We start from the raw sequence: 6,720 nt of genomic DNA on the forward strand, positions 1-6,720 counted from the left end.
AATATGCACACTTGTCTGGAAGGACAAGTGGGAGATTGAAAGGAATGGTGTCCTTCCAACAAGTGTATTATTCTGATAGAGGGTTCATAATTATTACAGAGCAAATTCTTCAGTAAGGTCAAGTAATCAGAATGCCTAGGTGGAGGCCGCTTCCGATCAATAATATCGAGGTACAATTGATATTACAGCTTAATCTTAACTGAACCCTTCGGGTCGAACCCAATCGAATCTCCGATCCGAGACGTCGAATTAATCCGAAAGGATTTAATGAGTCGAGAGTTTTACGAATATAGACGTCGGAAATCGAGCCTAGGGCGTCGATACCGAGCGTCGCAAAATCACAAGCAACAAGTATGAGCGTAGCCGTAGCCAGGCTAGGCTAGCTCGTAACATGCGTAGGTGCACCATGTGTGTGCTAGGCACCATCGCAGCCTAGGCGCACCCTAGCAACCCATCGCAAGCTGACATGGGTGCCTAGGTGCGCATGGCAGCCATCGCAAGCCACACAGGCACCAGGAAGCCCATAGCAGCTAGCAAGCATGCTAGCGTGGTGCTTGGGTGCATATGGCGCCTATCGCAGGCCATGGCAGCACCAGGCGCACCATGGCAAGCACTAGGTGATGTGTGCGTGCGTGCCTGGGTTGGCAGCACCATCGCAAGCACCAAGTGCTGGCATGGTTGGCTGCCTGGCAATGGCGCGCCATGTGCGTGTGCTTGAGTGCTAGCCTTCGCATGGCAGCACTAAGCATCGCAGCACATGCGAGAGGCTGCGCGCCAGCATGATTCCAGGCCTCGCACAAGCAGCCTCGCACCACAAGCGCATTGATGCGTGTGGGCTGGCAGTGCGTGGTGCGTGGCGCATGGCTAGTGCGTGTGCGAATGCCTGGCTTGGTGCTAGGCAGCAGCACCACGCATACATGTGCGTGTGCGTGTGCGCATGCCTCGCATCAAGCACAAGCAGTGCTAGGCACTGGCTAGTGCTAGCGTAGGCATGGTGCCAGTGCGTGTGTGCAATGGGGTATGCGCATGATGCGAGGGTTAGTGCGGCCAGCATGCGTGGCTCGCTAGCAGCACGCATGCTGGCTGTGCTAGCGATGCGATGCGAGAGAATGCTAGGCAGCAGCAGCGCATGGCCAGCAGCATCAGCGCCCAGCAGCTGGCAGCGTGCTAGGGCTGATGCGTGCTAGGCCAGTGCGTGCTAGCACTGCCTGCTAGCATACCAAGCTGGCTGGCTGCCCAGCCTTGGTGCTAGGCGCCAGCTAGCAGCCTTGGCAGCCAAGGCAGGCTGCCAGCCCAGCTGCCCATGTGGTGACGGTTTAGGTGAAGGGGTGGGGACCAATCTTAGGCAAGGCCTTGAGGAGCAAGGCAATGGTCCCCCCATCCATTCATGGTCCTCACCTAACCTTCTCTCTCTATTTGACACTTGTTGCATTGTGATTAGTTTTGTTTAATAATTTATTTTAGAAATAAATTAATTAGCAAAATACATTCTCCCACATTGGTGGAGGATGAAAAACTAAGGGATCATTTCCCTATAAATACCAAGCTTGGTATTGGGATTTGGGACAACCTTGAGTGGAATTAAATAGGCAACTCTAGAAAAGAGTAAACCTTTGATTCGTAAAACTCATAGTTATTTTGTCCGGGTCTTGACTAACCTTCAAGACTTAGGACGCTCGGGTCGGGTCGAGGGTACGATCCGTCGGAGATCTCGTCTTTTCGGGATTTAGAAGTAAGAGCTCTTTGGGAGCGAAGCACGCGTCAAAGGTATAATTCTTGTCCTTAATCTTGTTTGATTAAGTTTATTATGCTTGTTTAATTGCTTTAATTAAGGGGCGGGTCTTGGTGGGTTTCCTTCCGCTTAGTGTCGGGTCACTACGAAACCCTACAACGGGTTGTTGTTGTTGTTGCGTTGCGTTTACTAGCGAGCCAAGCTCCTACTTGTGGCTGGTGCTGCTATGCTAGCAAGCACGCATAGCCATAGCACACGCACGCATAGCACGCTGCTTGCGATGCTCGAGTTGTGTTGTGCTAGTGCTGGGCAAGGCTGCGAGAGGCTGGGTGGGAAGCACAGCATGCTAGCACGCTAGCTTGCTTGCGGTCATGAGCACCAGCCCTGCAAGCATGCTCGGCCTAGCACACAATGCATGCTAGGCTTGCGGCATGCCTTGCGATGCGGTTGGTAGCTTAGGCTAGCCTAGCACTCGCATGGCTAGGCTAATGCGAGGCTACGGCCTAGCTCGTACTTGTCGCTTGCTTGATTTCTGGAAATTCGACTCGACTTAGGACGCTCGGTTTCGACGCTCCAAGCTCGATATCCGACATCTTTGTTCGTAATACTCTAATGACTCATCTAATCCCTCGAATTAATTCGTCGTCTCGGATCGGTGATTTGATTAGGGTGCGACCCGAAGGGTTCAATCAAGATTAAGCTGTAATATTAATTATACATTAATATTACTGATCGGAAGCGGCCTCCACCTAGGCATTCAGATCACTTGACCTCACTAAATAATTAGCTTTCTAATAATTCCGAACCCTCTATCGGAATAATACACTTGTTGGAAGGACACCATTCCTTTCATAATTAGCTCATTATTTTGGTTTGTGGGTGGCATTCTGAATCGGACTGTTTGAGGTGGTCATACCGGCCTCTAAATTTCAACGGTGTTTCTAGTGACACTTGAAGAAGCTCCAGTGGGATTTGGATTCTGGGTAATGATCAGAGTTGATTTCACGATAGATTTTGTGGAATCGAGTTTGTGGTGTTTGGGTGTTATCGATTGTAGGTGTTTGGTTTTTTGGATCAAATTTATCTCCTGTCATGATGGTTTTCCCAGCTTAAGATAAGCTAACCGGTTGAGCAAAGGTGTTGAAACTACCCCTTGCTTCTAGAACCAATTGTTCCGGGTGTAGTTCCGAAGCTAGGCAGGTGGTCGAATCTGGACTTCCGCTAGGATTACCTACACAATGAACAGTGGTTACTACCCTTGGGGGTGGTTTCGAGGAACCCCCCTCCAATGCTTAAGTTAGTATAGCTTTTTGTGAAGAATAATGGATAAGTGATGAAATGTAATTGTCTAACCTCTTTTCCGTTGTACTTGGCTTGCATTTTATAGTTGTACTATTCCTCATGTTGCGGGCTGGAGCCCGCTTGGGTTAGCCATGAGGATAAGCCCTTGGGAGATTATCCTTGGCTTGGGGCTGGACTAGCATGAGCGCACACCTCTCAAGTGGTGCTGGGAGTGTAGGTCAGCTCAGCGGGAGCTACCCTATACAATACCTGCTTTCTTAGCAATCTTCTTCACTCCTCCTGCTGGTATGGGAGCATGTCTCTTTTTTCCTCCTACATAAATTTACCAAATAAATTTAGTTACTAGTTTTATTAGAAATTTTATTAGAAATTTATAAGATATTGAACATTTACCTTTTTGAATTATTTTTTCAGCAGGAGCACCTGGCCTCTTTTGAATAGGAATAATGTCCTTTGGTTTATCTTTTTTAGCAGATGGTTTTGCTTCAGCAGGAGCACCTGCCTTTTTTTGAAGAGGAGTAATTTTCTTTTTTTTGACCTCTTGCAGCAAGTGAAGATTTTTTTGCTTCAGCAGGAACACCTGCTTTTTTTTAATAGGAGAAACTCCTTTTTTCTGACCTTTTGCAGCAGAGCCAGATTGTTTTGCATACTTCAATAGGAGCACCTGCCTTTTTTGAATAGGTGAAACTCCTTTGTCAGCAGGTTGAGATTATAATGCTTCAGATTGAGCTTTTCCCTCTTCTTTCTCTTGTGCATTTGGTAACATTGAAGCTGTTTAAAATTTTATAAATTAGATTAGGACAATTATAAATCATTCTATTAAAAAACTATACAAAATTCTATTAATACCTTTACCTTTGCTTCTTGTAATTCTTCCACTTGACATCTCTTCCACCAAAAGGCTATTCTTTTTACCTAATCTCCTTACAACCATTTTTAATTTTGTTTTTCTTTGTGATGCCTCTTCACTCACTTCAGATGAAGTAATTTTCTCTTAACTCATTCCAGCTAATAGACTAGCTATTTCCTTTTGTTTATCCAAGAGGTGAGTCTCATCCTGAACGAGGACATAGTCATTTAATGTCTTTGCTTCATCTTTTTTATCAACTGTATTAAATGATCAAAGATATAACATTAAATGAATATTTTAATAAACATGCTCATTATATACAACCAATTTGAACATTATATATAATAAATAAGAACATTTTACCTTTCTAATTTCCAATAGTTTCATTTATCTCTGTTGTCTTTGGAATATCTGTAGGATTTTAGGTACTATAAGCGGAATTGCATGAATCATATTCATAAGTAACTAAATAGGATCTACAAGCATAACACATAAAGAATCACATAAGTCATACCTTTGATGCTTGATTTCCATAAGCGATCGACCACAAACAATTAGGAGAATAAGAGCCCAAGTGTTGCTCCTCTACTTGGTCCACGGGCTAGGATTGAACCTCCACTAATGCTAGCTAGTCGAGATCGAACACTTCGAGCTACCGTCTACGGAGAGGGGAGGAAACGAACAAGCCAAAAACCACCACCACCACCACCACCACGAGCAACCACCTTGCTTGGGTGGTCCGTACAGACGTACGGACAAGGGGAAAAAGAGAGAGAGGCGTGTAAGAGACTTTAGGGTTTGGTTGCTTTCATATCGATCAGTACTTAGTTGACTGCTTAAGTGTTGCATGCAAACCCTCAGCAAGGCCTCTATTTTTACATCACATGTATAATTAAAGTCCAAACCAAGCCCAAAATACTCTAGCCTTACTTCTTATGTGGCTTGTCATTACCTCATGAGGCCCATGAATGGGCTTCAAGCTTTGTTCAATCCATGACCCTTATGTGTGACCTTATAGGATCCGTTCTATTGGGCTTTGGACTATTTGACTAGCCCAAAGATCATTTATCATATCTTGTAACAGAAAATGATGCCCCAAAAGAATGAACTAATTATCTCCATAATAATGATCCACGATATATCTAGTAATTGCACTTAACGAAGACATAAATCCTTCAATCTCCCACTTGTCTTAGACAAGTGTGAAATATTCAAATTCCTTAAGTCAATATGTGTCGATTTGATAATATGATTGTATCTCATGTCGTGATCATATTAATCTACAAATCATTTCTTGAAATCTGATTTAGAATTGCAAAAAACAAATGATTACTAAAAAATCCATTTGAGTACGACCATGCATTTTCTCAATTCTCCCTCCTCAAGGGGCCATGACACATTCCTAATTAGATAGGTAGACTCAATCCAATCAAATGTAAAGGTTTCATCGTAATCAGATTCATACTATTAATTAGTCGAATACATTAATAACTAGTCTTTGCTTAATTAGAAAAATCTTTTCTTCTTTGTCCATTTTTGCTTACAATGGGTCTTACCTAATTTAGCAAATTAATCAAGTGTCACACACTTGCTTACAGACTTAGAATCTATTTCAGATTTCCATGGTTTTTAAACCACTTGGAGTTATAACTTGTCAAACCATCTTCATTACTTGCACAATCATTATGTTCCAAAATAAATATGTTATAACTATTAGTCAATATGAAATCATATTTCTTTGGCTAAATTTTAAATATGCTAGTCATCATTGTTGGTCTTTATACAACAATTGAAACTTATACAATAAGTTTGTTTAATTTTCAATGAGAAACGACAATGGAGGGTGTGCACTTGAAATGTGCTACCTTCGACACATGGTTATTATTCCCATTAAACTTAATGAGACCACACGTTGGTATTTATAACATGAGGTGAATCATGCTCATATTGATGCTTTTATTCGATTACTTCTCAAATTTCTTCAAGATTCTCGAATTAACTTTTCTTGAACTCTTCGAAGCTCTCGAACTCTTTCAAGATTCATATACTCCCACTTGCCTTCTTGAAGAGGAACATTAGCATGGGGTGAACCAATCATGGTTTGAACCATGTTTGTTTGTTGATTTTCTCGAAACTCTTACGAGATTTACACTACTCCCACTTGACGTTTTGGAAATGACATCTTTTCCAGAAGGGCATTTACTTGAGCAATAAACATTTTGTGCTAAGTATGACTTGTGTAATAGTACCCCGTGCTTTGTATAGGAATTGAATGTGTATCAAACGATTTAATTCAACTTTTATTCCTTGCTTTTGTAGAAAGACTTTATAAGAACTTTTCTTATCCTTATCACATATGAAGCCTTTGCTACATTTTTATTTGACGTATGTAGTTTTGTTTATTATTGTAACTCATCTTAAAAGTATATCCCTTGAATAATGGTTGGAAGATAGGGTATTTCATCCATTATCTTAATATATCTCATATAGATTGATAGCTCCTTTCACAAACACTTCACAAGGTTGTTATCGGAGTATTTTTTAAAACGATTTCACAACTCATGGATGTTTATCAAGGTCTTGGCTTAAATTCTCATTATTTCAATAATATCACAATAATTTGAATATATCGCCAAGTAAATGTCTTGACTCAAACTTTCACCATTACAATCATATTGTAATGTATTTATTATTTTGTCAAGTTGATTCTGAACTTCATACTTGGACCTGTTTGAACTTTTCAAAAACTCTCACACTTATGCTTCAACTAAGCACAAGTGATCATATCACAAATGAAGTTACATTGTCCATCTCTAGCCTTTGAATGTCAGGTTTT

This window comes from Chenopodium quinoa, unplaced genomic scaffold (genome assembly GCF_001683475.1).
Source record: "Chenopodium quinoa cultivar QQ74 unplaced genomic scaffold, ASM168347v1, whole genome shotgun sequence".
Classification (NCBI taxonomy): domain Eukaryota; kingdom Viridiplantae; phylum Streptophyta; class Magnoliopsida; order Caryophyllales; family Amaranthaceae; genus Chenopodium; species Chenopodium quinoa.